Source organism: Chinchilla lanigera, unplaced genomic scaffold, assembly GCF_000276665.1.
Source record: "Chinchilla lanigera isolate Chin_1 unplaced genomic scaffold, ChiLan1.0 scaffold00022, whole genome shotgun sequence".
In the NCBI taxonomy this organism is placed as follows: domain Eukaryota; kingdom Metazoa; phylum Chordata; class Mammalia; order Rodentia; family Chinchillidae; genus Chinchilla; species Chinchilla lanigera.
The window spans coordinates 21,600,375-21,616,988 of NW_004955423.1; the positions used below are offsets into that span (position 1 = coordinate 21,600,375).

Here is a 16,614-nt window from a genome sequence, read left to right on the forward strand (position 1 = left end):
GCCGGCGCTCGGGGGCGGCTCCCCGCGGGCGCTGGAGGAAGGCGCGACCCCGGGCGCTGCGAAGTTGCCCGCGGGGAGCCGTGGCGTTCGCCTTCGAGCCCGGCCTCCCGAGCACGGCGTCTCCGCTGCCGGCGCTTTGTAGCTTGCCTCATCCAACCTGCCCTTCTTCCTTGGTTTATGGCCCTTTCTCTCCGTCTCCCCGCTTGGGATCTTTATTTTGAACACGTCAATTCCCGCCTGCCTTTCCCCAGGAGCAGATCCCCGCGTGACCGCACCTGGCCGTGATTTCTGCCTGTCATCAGGTGTTGGCCGCCTTGTGTGTCCGCTGTTAGGAAACTTAGAACCTTCGGATTCCTGAAAGCCGCGCAGTAGAAATTGGTTGGCGTTTGAGACCTAGAGTAATTAAAACCACCTCGCAGTAGCTGTTTTGTCCGCCTGTCTTACCTAGGTAGCTGCCGGTCATCCCATCTTGATGACTAACGGCAGTGTTGTGATTTTTCACGGTAACTTCATCATAGCCTGTGTGGGCAGGTGTCCGGTGTTGGTTGCTGAAGGACTCACTTGCCGTATCTTATCAGCTGAGTGTTTTCCGTTTCTTTAGTTCAAAGAATAATGTGATTGAGTTGATTTTTTTAAGCAGCGGTAACTTTGTTTCCATTTTTCGTCTTGTGGGATCGAACCCAGGGCTGTAAGCGGCAGATTCGGTAATGAAAGCTAACGTGTTCTTTAACTTTTATTAAGCAGGCTGTTATTTCAAGCTGCGCTCAAATATTGTTGAGAGCGCTGCTTTTAACTTAGCATGACAGTTTCTGTATTCAGAATATGCTCAGTTTTTTACTCATAATTCTGCTGGGTTCTAGGCTCCTTCTCTAAAATTAGGATAAAAACTGAAATTAGAAAAGTACGTTTTGTGTTGTGTGGTTCTCAAACAACTACACTTGTTTTCTGAACTTACAGCATTGTAATTGAAATATCATGACCTACCATTTACCATAAATCACCATCTAGCTGTCCCGAGTTTCCTACATTTATCCTTTTACTATTGTAACAAATGCAGTGTTGCTTGCTGATGAGAGTTGTATTCTAACCTTTAGGGAAGCAGTGGTCAAAGCTGGCGGCCCCCCCTCCCCCCTTATTAGTCAATTACTAGGATGTTTTTCAGATTTGGTCTTCATATAAACTGCACTTTTTATTTATGGAATTTCCTTTTAAATTTTTTTTTTTTTTTTGCAGGAATTGGACTCAGTACCTTCGCACTGAGCTACTTCCGCACCCCTTTTTAAAACTTCTAAAATTTTGAACTTTTTTTTGTTGTTTTGTGAGACAGGGTCTTGTTGTATAGCTCAGGCTGGCCTGGAACTTGCGGGGAGCCTCTTGCCTCAGCCTCCTGAGTGCTGGGATTACAGACACGCCACTACCATCCTCAGCAAGAAAGGTGGTTTTTGTTTTATCTCTGAGACAGTCTCCCGAAATTGCTAACTTGCTCAGGCCAGGCTCAAATTTGAGACCCTCTTTCTAGGGCTCCCAGAGTGCTGGGATTACAGGTTTGTGCCACTCTTCCGGCTGGCCATTGCCACCCTGCAAGTTTAATTACATTACCTTGAAATACCTCAGAAAACACAGCAAGTTCGTTTTGAGAGATAACTCCTTTAATAGGGGAGCTGCAGCACTCACCAAAGGCGCTGAATTGGTGGCTTGTTGGGCCTCCAAGTCCTTTGGTCCAGCAGTTAGGAAGACATTGTTAAAAGGACCTTTTACACTCTCGCCCTGAGGCTGCTGAAGTTCAGCTTCCACAGGAAGTGTTTTTGTTTCCCCATTTTTTTCCTGTTACTTCTGATGAATGCCACGGGTGAAGCCCTGCCCTGTGAGGAGAACGGTGGCCCTCTTCCCCACAGCCCTCTAGTCCAGGAAGAACTGCTTCCTTTTACTGTGCAGCTGCTTTTCTGTCTTTTTTCCTCCTGTGATGTGCTTTGCCTGTTACATTGTTGAATTACTACTTTTGCTGTTGATATTTTACTAATTGAGATGCTTTACTTAGACTTTAAGGATATTCTTTCTTTCAAATTGTAAAAGATAAGTACCTTTTGAATTGCCCCCACAAAAACAAGCTGTGTGTTATCTTGGGTTGCTAGAGCATGACAGGCACGTGCAGGGTCATACACTCACGCAGGTGTGCAGCAGAGTGGGCAAGTGTATTACACTTTGTGTGATTCTGCATTTTCAGTCGATTGTTTCCACAGCAGGTGATGGTGAGAGCGTTGTTACTGTGACCATCACAGCCGCAATCTGTTTTGTCAGCCCTGCGCTGTGTGTGCATTATCACGTTTAATCCCCATAGCAACCCTGAAAGGAGATAGATTTATCCTTGTTTTTAAGATGAGAATGGTGAACCCCAGAGAGCCAGGGAAACTCTAAAGTTACACACTTAGTATAAGGTGCAAAGCTAGCAGTGAAACCAATAGCTGGGACTCCTAAGCCTAGGACTAGCCTTATAAATACTTCTGTCCGTTGAAACCCACACCGTCTTGCAAGGAAGTCAGTTCTAATAATGAGTGTGTTTTGATTCGTAGCACACACAGTTCTTTAACATAGCCACGTTTAATAATTAAGACAGGCTTATGTGGAGATCCTGGCATTGGGCAGCTCTCCGAGTGTTTCTGTTGAACTCAGATCACTTGCTTGTTTTCTCTGCATATCACAGAGAAATGGGCTACTTGATCCCATGCACACCCTAACCCTTTGGATATTTGACAAAAGCTGTCATAGCCCTGGTCTTCAGGTTAAACGTTAACATCGCCAACTTCTATATCCATATGGTGTATGACTTGATGTTTTGAGACAGAATCTCGCTGTGTAGTTCAGGCTGGCCTTGAACTCACTCTGTAGCCTAGGCTGACCTAGAATGCAGTGATCCTCCTGTCTCAGCCTCCTGAGGACTGGGATTATAGGGATGTACCACTGGTTTATAAAGTGTTTTAAGTGATCTTTGAAACATGGAAAATAAACAGGTGTGTTAAATGAGTGAATAAAACCTCATTTCCTATATTGGCCATTATTCTGCTCTGCTGTGTAATTGGCTCTTTTCTTTTTGGTTTTTTGAGGCAGAGTCCCACTGTGTAGTTCAGGCTGGCCTTGAACTCACTATGTAGCTCAGGCTGGCCCTGAACTTGTGGCAGTTCTTCTGCTTCAGCCTCCCAAGGGCTGGGATAATAGGCCTGTGCCACCACGCCTAGATAAGCAACTTTTTTAGCTTCCACCAGTGAATGAGAGCAGGCAGTATTTGACCTTCTCTTCCTGGTTTATTTTCCTCAAGTTGCATCTATGTTGCCACAAACGGCAGGATTTTATCTTTCTGTGGCTGCTTGAATTCTGCCACATGCATGCTCTCACACGTGTGTATGAATGTATATGTATGTATGTATCAGTTTTAAAATCCATTCATCTGTCAGTGCACATCTTAGTTGATTCCATGTCTTTTCTTCCAAATGGCGCTGCAGTAAGTGTGGATATGCAGTCTCTTTGATAAGTGATTTTATTTCCCTTTAATATATTATACCCCGTAGAGGGATTGTTGGGTCACATGGTACTTCTGTTTTCAGTTTTTGAGGAATCTCTATTGCTTTACATAACGATTGTATTTGCAACATTCCTAGCAGCAGTGTGTAAGAATCACCCTTTCTCTGCGCTTACCAGCATTTGTTAGTTTTTGTCTGTTTTTTGATAATAGTCATTCTAACTAGGGTGAAATAAGATTTTTTTACATGAACCCATAATGGGCTTATTGTTTCTTAAATAAATCTTTACTACATGAAATTTAAAATTCATCTAATTAGGATACATATAAATACATGTATCCATATAAAAGGTGTTGGGATTGTCCAAATCCTTAAGTGTGTGCAGGAAGCTGAGCATAGTGGTGCACGCCCAATAGTCAGGAGGCTGAGGCAGGAGGATCCTGCAAGTGCGATGTCTGCTTGGGCTACGTGGTAGGATCCTCTCTCAAAAAAGGTATAAAGTATATGGGGATCCTGAAACGCGGTGTTTGAACACCAATGGTATAGAAAAAGAGTATAGACTTTAGAGCCACAATTGTCCCTTTTTCTAGATAGTGTAGTTTTGGGAAATAACTTCTTTATTTTTTCCACCTGTAAAGCAGGGATATTTTTCTCGCAGGGTTTTTGATGCACTGAGTGAGACAAGGTGTGAGGGTATAGTGGGGCCTGCACGCATAGCGCTGCCCCTGAGGTCCCGGCCCTAGATGCTTTGCGTACTTTAAAGCATGGTCTTAATGCTTCTACTTATTTGTCAGAAACATTCAGCTTTGTTAACTAAAAATGAAAATGTCCAGTTTGAGATTTAGAAATGTGAGACGTGGACTGCAATGATAGTTTTTAGTATCCTGTGTGCAGCCAATCCGCTGCACAGCTGGTTGAAGAAAGACAGCTGGTGAGCTGGCTTCAGCAGCAGACTGAGGACCCAGAGAGCTGGCGGTGACCAAGCTGCAGTTTCCTGATGGCCGTGGTCAGTCGGGCGAATCCCTCTAGTGATGCAGATGCTGACCCTCCTGTGGCTTTAGCCTAGCATAACATTTGACCATCTTCTGTAGTAGGTTTTTCTGATTTTATACACACATACACATATTTATAAATTTATTTATTATGTATTTTTTTTTTTTTTAGGTTTTTTGAGACAGTGTCTCACTGTGTAGTTCAGGCTGGCCTTGAATTTATAGCAGTCCTCCTCCCTCAGCCTCCCGTGTGCTGGGATTACAGGTGTGTGCTGCTGTACCCTGCTCTGCTTATATTTTTCCCTGTAAAGAGAGGTTGGATTGTTGGACTCAGAGTCATTTGTGGCTCACTCACCTTTTGATAATGTGAGCAGTAATGTGGATTTGTGGAAAGTTGTATTTGGAACTTCAGTATGAACTGATGTGAGTGCCCTTTTTTCTGGGCGTTCCTGGACGATTTAATAAAGCAGTAATTGTCTAGAAGCACAAACACCCTGTTTCTTCACCTGAGTGCTCTGTGCGGTCTCTGGTGGGTTCTCCTTAACTTTCTGGACAAATTATATCCCCATGCTGGAAAACCCTGACAACGTGTCTTTGGGAGTGCCAGGGGCAGCTGAGGAGATGTGTTCCAGTACTCCTCGGGGATCGCAGAAACGCGGGCGAGGAACCCTGCAGGGCTGGGTTTTTCTCCTGTTATAAAAGCACACATTATATAAAAATAGTTTCCCTCCCAAGTCTCTGCATCTACCTGGCAGAAATGGTTGTTCCTTGTGTTTTTTCCTTTACAGTTGAGAGTATACTACTTTTCTGTTACCAGCTTTAATGCTGTTAGAACAAAACTAGATATCCGTGGTTGGTTTGATTTTAAGGATCTTTGTTTACCACCAGATGTATACCTCTGGACTAGACTTTTGCTTTGTGTTCCATGTTTTATAATTCATCTCTACTGGAGACTATCGGATTTAAAAATTAAACCTAATGGAGTTTTTTGTTTTGTTTTTGTTTTTTACCACCTCATTTCCTTCTGCCTGGCTGCCAAGTCCTTTATTTTTATGTTGCTTTTATTTGGCGACAGGCTGTAGTTATGTAGTTCAGGCTGGCTATGCACTCATTGTAACCCAGGCTGGCCTTGAACTTACGGTGATCGCCGGGGATATAGCTCAGTTGCACAGCACCTGCCTGGCAAGTGCAAGGTACTGAGTTCCATTCCTGGTACCAAAAAAAGAGATAAAATAGAGTTGAACTTCTGGTGATCTTCCTGCCTCAGCCTCCCGACTGCTGTAATTACAGGCGTGTGACACCATGCTTGGCATTAACAGATTGTTTTAAATCCGTCTGCTTTTGTCTTCACTGCCATCACTTTGGGACCAAACAGTTTTTTTTAATTGTCTTTTCCCTGGAATACAGTGTCAGACTCACAACTGTATATTTCCCTCCATTCTACTCTGTGGTTAAAAGAGTGATCCTAAAAGCCCGTTTGTGTCCTGCAGCTTCCTCCTAAGGTCCTGTTGAACCTCCCTCCCTTAGGAAGCAGGCGCCTGCTGCTTGCTGTGGATCCAGGCCCCCGCCCGCCCCCGCTGCTCTGGCTGCTTCTCTAACCTCGTGTTGTGCAGCTCTCGCCTTACTCTGTCTTCACACATTGCTCTCTTTCAGTTCCTTGAAGGCCAGGTTATTTCTGGCCTCTGTCTGCTACACTTTCCATTCTTAGATTTCTTGGCTTCTCTTTACCTTTTAGATCGCACTTAAAACATCTCTGTAGGGAGATTTTTCTGACTGAAGTATCAAGAGTCTGTCTCCCTTGATCATTTTCAGCTCTAACCTTTTGTTCGTTTTCTCATCACCTCTGTTTCGTGGCGTTGTCTTTAAATTCTTCTTCTGAGTATAGGCTTCATGAGTCGAAGTTATTTTTAGCTGTGAGCGGTCAGACCTCCTGTGTGGCACCAGCCCGAGTGCAGAGTAGTGCTCAGGTCATATTTATTGAGTGAAAATGAATGGCTCTTATTTCTGGGTAAGATGAAAGGAATAACGGGACTTACAAACACCTGTCCTGGCTTTCCACAATAAGGTACAGTGATTATTCTAGAAGCAAGTGAACTATGTTGTGAAATAAAATTCTAATACTAGCATGCGATTACATGTGGAATTACATTGATGAGTGATGGGTGTGCTGTCCCAGAAGCCAGACTTTACCTGTCAGGACGGGGTGTGCGAGCGTTCAGTCGAGGGGCAGGAGAGGAAGCTGCTGTAAGCGTGCAGGCTGCAAGCCCTGTCTGCGGACAGCCGTGCACGTTTCACGCGCACGCCGCGTGCGGGTGTGTGCCTGTGCCTACCTCTGACTTGGGGGAGGAGGGCGCCTGCACCATCGGAAGCAGATGGCCGGGGCAAGTGTGTGCCTGAACGCAGGCTACTTCCTTTCGCCTCCTTAGTATCCTGCGTACTCATTAGCAGTGGGCAAAAAAGATATTTCTGGTAACTTACTTCAGAGAAAGAAGAGAGCACTAACCTGGCAGATAGTTGTTGAGGCAGAATAAAAGGCCCCGTCCAGAGGCTCTTGTAATGAACGCTTTCATCTGTTGTTTTGGGACGGGCTCTTCCTGTGCGGTTCAGGCAGCCTTGAACGCACTGCACAGCGCAGACTGCCCTCACACTCGCAGTGATCCTCCTGCCTCGGCCCTTCAGGGCAGGGATGTTCTGTGCAGCATTCTCAGATCTTTAACGTGTGTGCAGCAGCTGCTCACTGTGCCAGCTGTCCCGACTACAGCACCAGATTACAGGCATGCAACCTCCGAGGGAAGTGCTGTCACTTAGGAGGGCTCCTGCTCTGCGAGTCAGCGGAGAAGCAGCACGAGCTGCCTGACCCCTTCTACTAGACCTTTACTAGATGGATGAGCAGGAGATAAGTAGTCCACTTGCGTTCAGTAAAAATATTCATTACAAGGGCAAGAGTTTGTTTCATGAAGGTGCTGCTAAGAATACTGCAAAAACAGAAGCTTTAACAAATAATACCTTCATTTTTTCAGTAAGCAAAGCATATTTTGCTTCGCTAAATCTGTTTCTGTTTTTTTGGGTACCGGAAATTGAACTCAGGACCTTGCGCTTGCCAGACAGGCGCTTGTGCCGCGGAGCTACATCCCCTAATTCTGTTGCGTGATGATGTGCCGAAAATGCACCACACTGAGAAGAGCCTGTGGAAGGTTTTAAAAAATATTGTCACTTGATTTAAAAAATGTAAATTAAATGCAGAAATATGTTTACAGTGTGGAAAAATGTAGAAAATGCCTTTGGAGAGAAGGAGCTGACAGTATACAGAGTAAAATGAAAGCTGAGGGGCAGTCTTAGCACGCAGCAGAGCTCGGATGAGCGCTTCTAGAGAGTGAGACAAGTCCACAGGAAGAGCGCTCCCTGGGTCTAAAATTAGAGGTAGTTCCAGAAGGGGAGCGGTCTCATGTATTTCAGGGAAAGTAATGGAAAGGTAATCTTTTTACCCTGTATAATCAGATTTTTATTTTCAATTAGAAATATTTTAAACCCACAGTAAAGTTGCAGCAGTACAGTGAGATATATACCCTTTACCAGTTTTTAACACCGTCTCTCTCACACATACACGCACACACACCCTCTCACCCTCTATGCCTGCGTTTTAGCATCTGTGGACTCAACCAAGTACAGATTGTGAATATGCAGCAAACATTATTGCCCCTGTGCTGGATCTGTATGGATTTTTTTCTCATCATTACTCCCTAAACAATCAGTATAATAATTGTTTACTTAGCATTTCTATTAGGTTATGGTAAGTAACGTGGATGTGATCTAAAATATATCGGAGGGTGTGTGTAGGTTATAAGCAGATGCCAAACCATTTTATGAGAAGGATTTGACCACCTTCAGTTGTCCTGTCTGCAGGGGGCACTTCTTGGAAACAATCACCCGTGGATACTGGGGACTGACTATAACTACTTCATTTATTTTCTGAAACGTTAGAGAGTAAGTTTAAAACGTCATGTCAGTTTACTGTAAACATAGCAACATTTTCCTGTGTAAGCGCAGTAAACCATCGCAGTCAGAATACTTAATATTGATAGAATTGTGTCACTTAATAGCCCCCATTCAGGTTCCTCCAAACAGCGTAGTATCCCTTCTTGTTTATTTGATCCAAGATGGAATCAAGAGTCGTGCTTTGCATTTACTCTTCTCTATAAGTTTGTTAAATTTTAAAATTAAATTTGTTTTAAACTGATACATAAAAATTGTGCATATTCGTGGGGTCCACGTGATGTTTAAAAGGTTCTTTATATCTGGGTAATATTTTTGAATTAGTGAAGAATATGGAATGTGCAAGCAGTGAACGTGGGTTAGAGTGCCAGGGTGGCAGTGTGGTTACTACAACACCTTCAAACTGTGGAGTTCCTGCTAGTCAGGTCTTCATTCGTAGAAGTGGTAGTAACATTCCGGAAAACACGGTCTCAGAATAGAGCAGTCGGCACGATGTTCCTGAAAACGTGAAGTATCCTGTCTTAGGAGATGAATTGGAACGACTAGCCCTGGGAGGGAGATGTGTCAGAAAGGAGGTGATGCTGGACTTCTGGCAAGTTCACTCCAGTAATCATAGGTTCTAATAGGGAGTTTCCAAAAAAAAAATTCATCTCAAACGTTAGCCATTTATTGTATAAGTATAAGGAAATGTTACGACCACTCATTAAATCAGTGAGGAAAGTGAAGGTACAGGAGAAAAAGCCTATTGACTTTTTTTTTTACATTTCAAAACGTTTTCTTTTTTTTTAGACATAAAACACGTTTATAACATGCAGGTCAACTTAAAATTACATGGCATCTTCCCAAACTAATTACCTTGGAGTGTGTTTTCAAGAACTGAAAATAAGCCTGACATGTCCCACAGGTAGATGCAGACGCTCCTGTCACCTCGGGTCAGACCTCAGTCACAAAGGAATTGAGCCTTATGCACTGTAGTGAGTTTTCTTAAGCGAATAATTTACTTGATCACCATGAATAAATACTTTATTTCATTGAATTTCTCTTCTGAATTATTTATCAGTACCATTCAGAGGAACATTAATATATCCAGTCCAAAAAAAAAGACACCGCAAATTGAAGTGTCAGTACTCTAGATGATCAGAAATTTCCATTTGTAAGAATAATGAAGGCTGTGTTAATGACCTGCTGTAGCAAAAAGAGCATGAAAACAAATTTATGAAATTCTTGGTGTGCTTCATGAAAGTCTGAAGTTATAAATAGAAAAGAACCGTTAAGGTATTTGAAAAACATAGTGTATTCTGAACCAGTGCTCGTTACAATTCATTGTTACACAGCACCAATCCCCATGATCCATGTTACAACTGTTCTGAGATAAATACGGTTTCTAAGTGCCTTTTCTAAAGTGGCAATTTGCTTCAAATAGAATTTGACTTCTGCCTCCGTTCTGTATTACAGAAGAGTGAAAGTAGTTGAAATAACGCTAGAGGAGAAGCTGGGCCTGTAGTTCAGTGGTCGCCAGGGCTGGTGTGTGAGGGGCCCGGGGCGTAGCTCCAAGAAACGAGCAGGAAGCCCTGCGGGAGGGAAGGAACAGCAAGAGAAGTCCCTGGGAATTGTGGCCTGCAAAGCTGGGTATTCCTGTATTGTGTTGGTAATGCCTCTTACAGTTAGCCACGACAGAAATTCAGCACAAGCTGGCCCAAGGTATTTGTTAGTTCTCCGAAGTGAAAAGGGCCGGGTGGGAGCCGGCCTTGAGCATGACTGTATCCAGGGCTCCGACAGTGTTGTCATGGCATTTCTAGTCTCTCCCTTGTGCTATTATGTGGATTTCCTTCGCTGCAACAATTGAGCTCGCTGTGTGTCAGAGTTTTTCAGCCTGCTGCTTTTGTTGTTTTTGCTGTGGGGGACTGTCTTTTATATTACTTGATGTTTACCAGCATCCCTGGCTTCTGCCTTCTGGATGCCATTGGAACCCCCACTGCCCGGCTTTCAAAACTGCCACATTTCAGACCGGCATTGCCCGAGGCCCCTTGGGAGACACAGTTGCTCCCGGGTGAAGCACACTGAGCTGTGTGGTACGGAACACGCAGCCTAGCACTGAGCTAAGAGCACGCTGATTCTAGCGGCGAAAGCGTCTTTCATTCCGGCTTGCGTCTCTCCCTTGCCTCACCTCCTTTCCAGGCGTTTTCCTCAGAAAATGATCTGGAACCAGGTGGGACTCACGCCTTTCCCAGCAGCATTTTCGGGCTCAGTGTGAAACTGCTTGGGTCTGACTCCCATCCCGTCCTCAGCTCGTGTACTTGAGTTAGTGGTGTGGCGCTAAGAGAAAGGAACCAGCTACGATACGCATGGGCGCAGAAGTAACACCTGTGATGCTTGTTTGGAAAAGGGATTTCACAGACACACCAGAAGGAGATCAGGTCCTTGGTAAAGTGTGAATGGCAGGTTTGCTTATAAAATTGAGTTTGAGATAAAAGTTATTCTGCAAAGTGCAAAGAGTAATTATATTTTGATAGAAATGTGCACTGATAGTAACACAACGTAGGAAACAGAATATTAGAAGTAAAATTGAACTTGGGTTTCTGCCTCCCGCGGTGGTGGCACAGGTGGTTAGGACGGTCTTGGGAGCAGGTATAGAGCACAGGCTCTCTGAAGGCCCTGGAGCCCTCAAGAGGCAGGAGCTCGCCAGCCTCTGGCAGAAGGGGAAACTAAAGATACAAGCCCAGGCGGCTGGGGATTTAGCTCAGCAGCAAGAGCGCCTGCCTGGCAAGCGCAAGGTCGTGAGTTCGGTTCCCGGTACCGGAGAAAAACCAAAAAGCAAAGATACAAGCCCAGTGTGTCAGTTCGTTTCGCTTCCCTGGCTCTTGCAAACTCCAAAGAAGGGGCTGAGAGGCCTTTCTGAGTTGCCCTGAGTTAAAAGGACAAAAAGATAGAGGTCAGGGTATGGGGCGCTCATAAACCTGCTGCTCTTTGGACTGCAGCTTGGAAGAGCTGCACCTTGACCCAAGCATGAACTGAAAGTAAATCACTCTCTGTACAGACTGAGTACGCCTTTGAGTTCTTTCTGAGTCCTAGAAAACAGCGCCAGTCCCTGGATTGGGTATCTGGACCCTCAGAGCCTCAGCTGTATGTCAGAAGTATTTACTTTGTAGGTTTCAAAATTTCTACTGTTAAGTGCCAAGTCTAGTGAATGAGGATTACTGGCATTATGAAACTGGACAGTGTATGAAAACCAGAAAACACAGAAACTGAGGCAAGGTAGCTGCATTATAGTGAAAATGTAAAGCTTTTAAATTTGGACTTGGTAACATGGCCTGAAAATGTATCAAGGGAAAATCGCTAAAATTACAAGAAGACCCAGAAATCCCCAGCCGTACTGGGTGATTTTAACGTTTTCGTAACAAAAGCCACCACCATCACATACCACAAAAATCGGTAAGGGTGTGAAAGATGAACTGGATGTAGAGATTTCAAGGAAACGTGCACAGTAGCTAACACGGAGGACTTTTCCAAATGCTGTAGTTAGGGTTTGCAAGGGGATGGATTTAACACGGGACACAGTTCATAGGATTATTTTACACTATTCACTCAGAGTCAAATGTAGAAGAGTGCCAGAGATGTGTCCACATGCTAGAGACCCAGAGAGCCCGGCGAGGCCCTGGATCCCAGGGCGGTGTCGCGTGCAAGTCCGAATCAGGTTTCTGCGTGGGGCAGTCCAGAGGTGAGCGGTGGAGGCGGGTGACGGATCTGTCCCACAGCCGAGGGCTCCATACTGGAACAAGGAATCGTACCCCCACCCCACCCGAAGAGCACCCCAGCCATCGACTGTGGCAGTGAGGACTCCAGCTCCTCCTCCGATGGGAACAGCCCCGCGTGGGTCAGGCAGACCAGCCAGGGCAGGCGTCTCCAGGAGAATCGGCAGCAGCATGCGGTCTTGCCCTCTGGTCTCTGCGCCGCTGGCAGCAGTCCTCAGCTGGTCGTTCCCACCCACAGCCACGCTGACCCAGTGCCGCTGGGAGTCCGCACCTGAGCTGGCCAGTAGTTAGTATGCCATGCCAGGCGCAGGGAATTTCACAAAGCCTGATCAGACTTGGCCATAGAACAAATCTCGGCGTTTCAGAAGCCTGAAGTTACACCCAGTCTGTTCTCTAATCACAACGCAGATAAACTAGAAATTGTTAATTAATGATGGGCATATTAACAGAAAAGACTGAAAAGCTAGTTGTCAAGTTAAGAAATTAGAAAACAACATAGTATGCTTGCTTTTCCAATTTGACTTTATTTTATGCAACAGATATTAGCTTATGTAAAAGCTGCTAACACAAATGTTTCCCTAACTTGATAACTCCTCCATAAGGAGGCAGAAACCCAAGTTCAATTTTACAATAGAAGAAAGAAGAAGTAAAAAGCAGGCATTACTGAGCTAGAAAAAAGCAAGAAAGCTGAGGTGTCTTGCTGCGCAGTCCAGGCTGATTGTAAACTCTTCCTACTCCAGGCTGTCCTTGACCTTGAAGTCCTGCCTCAGCCTCCAGGGTCCTTCAGGTATGAGCGCATGCGTGTGTGTACCAGCATGCTGTGCTAGAATTTTGCTTTTTGAAGAAAAATGAATAAAATCAGGAAACTTGAGACTGATCAAGAGGAAAGAGAAAGCCCAAATATGTATCAGGAATGATGAGTCTGAGTATAAACTTTAATGTCAGTGCATCATGAGAATGTTGTGAACAAAGTTGATGATAGAAATACTTAATTTGTCAAAACATAAAAAAGAATTAGCGACCTGGAGCTCGGAGTGTATGCCTGCTATGTGCAAGGCCATGGGTTTAGTTTCTAGCACCAACATAAGTACACTGTAATTATTAAAGACAGTGGGTCTATGATAAAAATGGCTCCAAGGAAACTCTAGTTGAGGTGGTTTTATAAATGTAATCTAAATGTTAAAGAACAATCCAGCTGCATATGCTAGTGCTTGCCTGTAATTTCAGAACGCTGGGAGGCTGAGGCAGGACGATCACAAGTTCTAAACCAGACTAGCCAGCGTTAGTCACTTAGAGAGATCCTGAGTAAAAGTAAGAAAAAACAGCGCAAGGTCGTGAGTTTGGTTCCTGGTACCGGAGAAAAACCAAAAAAAAAAAAAAAAGTAAGAAAAAACAATGCTAGGGTTGTAGTTCAGTGTTGTTAAGGCCCTTGGTTCAACCCCTAGTTCCATAAAAACAAAAACCACTGAAACAATTGCAGTTACCAAGTTAGGGAAACATTTGTGTTTGCAGTTTTTACATAACCTAGTACCTACTGCATTTTAATTACCAGAATTCCAAAAACTGTTGATGCTACAAAGGTTGGTTTTTATACTGAAGTTTTTATTTCTTTATTCACAGACGCTCCTTTGCTTTTCTCACTGTGTAGCCCACGCTGGCCTCAAACTTACTGCAGTCGTGCCTCAGCCTCCTCCTGAGTGCTGGCATTACAGGCCTGTGCTGCCACGCCCAGCTGTCCTGTGGCTGTATCTTGAATGTCAGATCTTTTGAATACTTTACAGATATGTGAAGTATTTGCTACACGTTGATAAAGAAAATACGTGTCCCCTGGAGGTTTACATGGCACATAGGAGACGTGTACATAGAAGGTACAGTTTAGAGTGAAATACTGCAAGAAGTACGGAGGGCATTGGGGTCAGAACTGAGGGTCATCTGATTGCCTCGATCAAGGATTTGCCCAAGGGGTGGCATTTAACTTGAGCCTGAAGAGGAAAGCATTGTGTCAGGAAGGTGAAGACAGTAGGCGGGGTTAGAGTATGTGTAAAAGCTGGGCTTCTTGCTTGTTGGAGAATTTATTATATATTTAGTTTAAATGAAAGAGGAGGCAAAGAAAATGGAAGAAAAGAACTTACTTTTGAACTTCTTACACCATGTTAAAGATGAAAAGTGGAGGACCTGTTTTTTATATTTCAAGTGGAAGTGTAATATCATCCAGTTTTTGTTGTAAAATTATTGCGGTAGAGCTTTGGAGAGGAGATTGGAGGCCGGAAGACCCTTACGGGTGCTGTAGGTAACCCAGTGGGATGGTGAGAGCTTCAGCTTGAGGAGCCCACGGCCCTGCATGTGGAGCGACAGTGCTGTGGAGACATTTGCTTTTGGGCACAGTAAACTTTTGTTTCTGGCTCTGATTTGTGCATAAATTTTATTTAACTCTTTTGATTATGTTTTTGTGTGGTAAATTGTCGTGGAATGTGAATGCAAACTTAGGAAGTTTAGGTTGTTTTGTAGGGGAGGTGGTTGGATGTTTTGAGACAGGTCTCACTGTGTAGTCTAGGTTGGCCTTCAATGGACTGCGTAGCCCAGGCTGGCCTCACCTCATGATCCTTCTGCCTGAGCCTCCCAAGGGCTGGCCTTGCAGGCCAGTGCCACCACTCCTGGAGTAGTTCAGTGTTTTGTAAGGAGGAGGAAGACCTCCTTCTAGACCAGTCAGATTGGGAATTGATACTTACCTACATTGGTATGTTTTCTCTTACTTTGTATGACGCCGAAGGTCTTGAAGGTGTAGAGCACTTTACTAAGCTGATCCACACAGGAGGTTCCGAATTTGTTCTGAGTGGGTGATTGTGTGTGTGGATGTATGTATGTATTTTTGTATTTAGAGACAAGAACTCACTGTGCAGTTCAGGCTGGCCTTGAGCTCACTTGTAGCCTAGGCTGGCCTCAAGTTCACAGCCATCCACCTGCCTCAGCCTCCCAGGAGCTGGGATTACAGGGTTCCACCACCGTGCCTGGTGGATGATTGTATTTAAAATTGTTCATAAGTGTATTGTTCACTTAAATGTTTGAATGGAACACGTTAGTAGTAGAAAATCTGCTTTATTGAGTCCTTGATTTAAAAACGTCAACCGAGAGTCAGTCCCCAACCTTACAGTTCTTTGAAAAGGGAGACAGAAAGGTTACCGGCATGGAGTTTCTTCAGTGTCTTCTGGAAGTAGGCACTTGGTTTCAGCATAAGCACAGAGGGAAGATGAGTTGCCTGGCTTTACATATCAAAACCCCTCAATGAAAATGTTTTCTTCACTGCATACTCCGTGCTAAGCTAGTAGTCAACAGTGCTTTTCTAAAACAAAAGAATACTTTTTTCATTTACCTTGCATTCTTGTTCTTACCCAGATCCATTTTGCGGACATTATGTCATAGCATTCTGAGGAAATACCTGAAGTTTAATAAAAGACTTAAAATTTTGGGAGAATTGAAGTTTGTCTTTTTAAACCATAGCGTAAGCCAATAGTTAGGCAACTATTTGGACACATTTCTTAAATAATACTGAGCAGTTTTTCTCTTTTCTGGAGACATTTTTCAGTGCACAGTTATTAACAATTTGTATTATTGTGGTTTCCATATCTCACCTCGGAAGAGTTCTGAGGTGTGACAACTCCAAGTCCGATGCAGGCCGAGTGATTTGTGGGAATTTGAACTTCTGATTCATAGGTTTGAAAAATACAATGTGAATTATACCGCTAAACCCTTTTTAATTTCTGTCCCTAAGAGTTAAAATCGAGGTCTACTATAATTTTTTTTTAACCCTGACCTCTTGTTTTTACACGGAGCGCACTCGTTTGTGTGCTTTCTGAGTGTTACTGAGAACGGCGTGGTGCAGAGCTTGCCACCACGTCTCCCTTCGCTGTGCCTTTAGGAGAGCGCGGGCGTCACTGCGCACAGTGGCTCCAGTGTGCTGGAGGCTGAGGCGGGGGATTGCAGGCTTGCGGCCGGCCTGGGCAATGTAAGTGAGACCCTTTCGGAAAATGAGAAGGGCTAGGTGTAGCTCCGGGGCAGAGCACGCCAGCTTCATCCCCAGGACCACTGGCTGGCAGGGGTGCTCCTCGCCTTGGAAGGGTTTGTCAGGGTTAGGTACTAGGGAGGTCTCACGTGTCCTTAGGAAGGGTGCTTCAGCCTCTTGCACCGTGTGTGCGACCCCTTCGTAACATTCAGCTTATCAGTCCGTGAAGCTGCTCATGTCTGAATTAGTATACATTGTATTCAACCAAGGTATTTTCGGGTATTACTGTTTTCTTCCCTTTTTATGTGATCTCGGCTTTGTAGGCTGTCGGGGCCTCTCGGGCGTCGTTTCAGAGCTGTTCT

The 16,614-nt window shown here is 44.5% G+C and overlaps 1 protein-coding gene across 1 annotated transcript in view; it reads left to right on the forward strand.

Moving 5' to 3' along the window:
• Window positions 1-16,614, forward strand: part of Ankrd13c (ankyrin repeat domain 13C) — a gene marked incomplete in the record, with an annotated part of 66,781 nt that overhangs the window by 812 nt on the left and 49,355 nt on the right.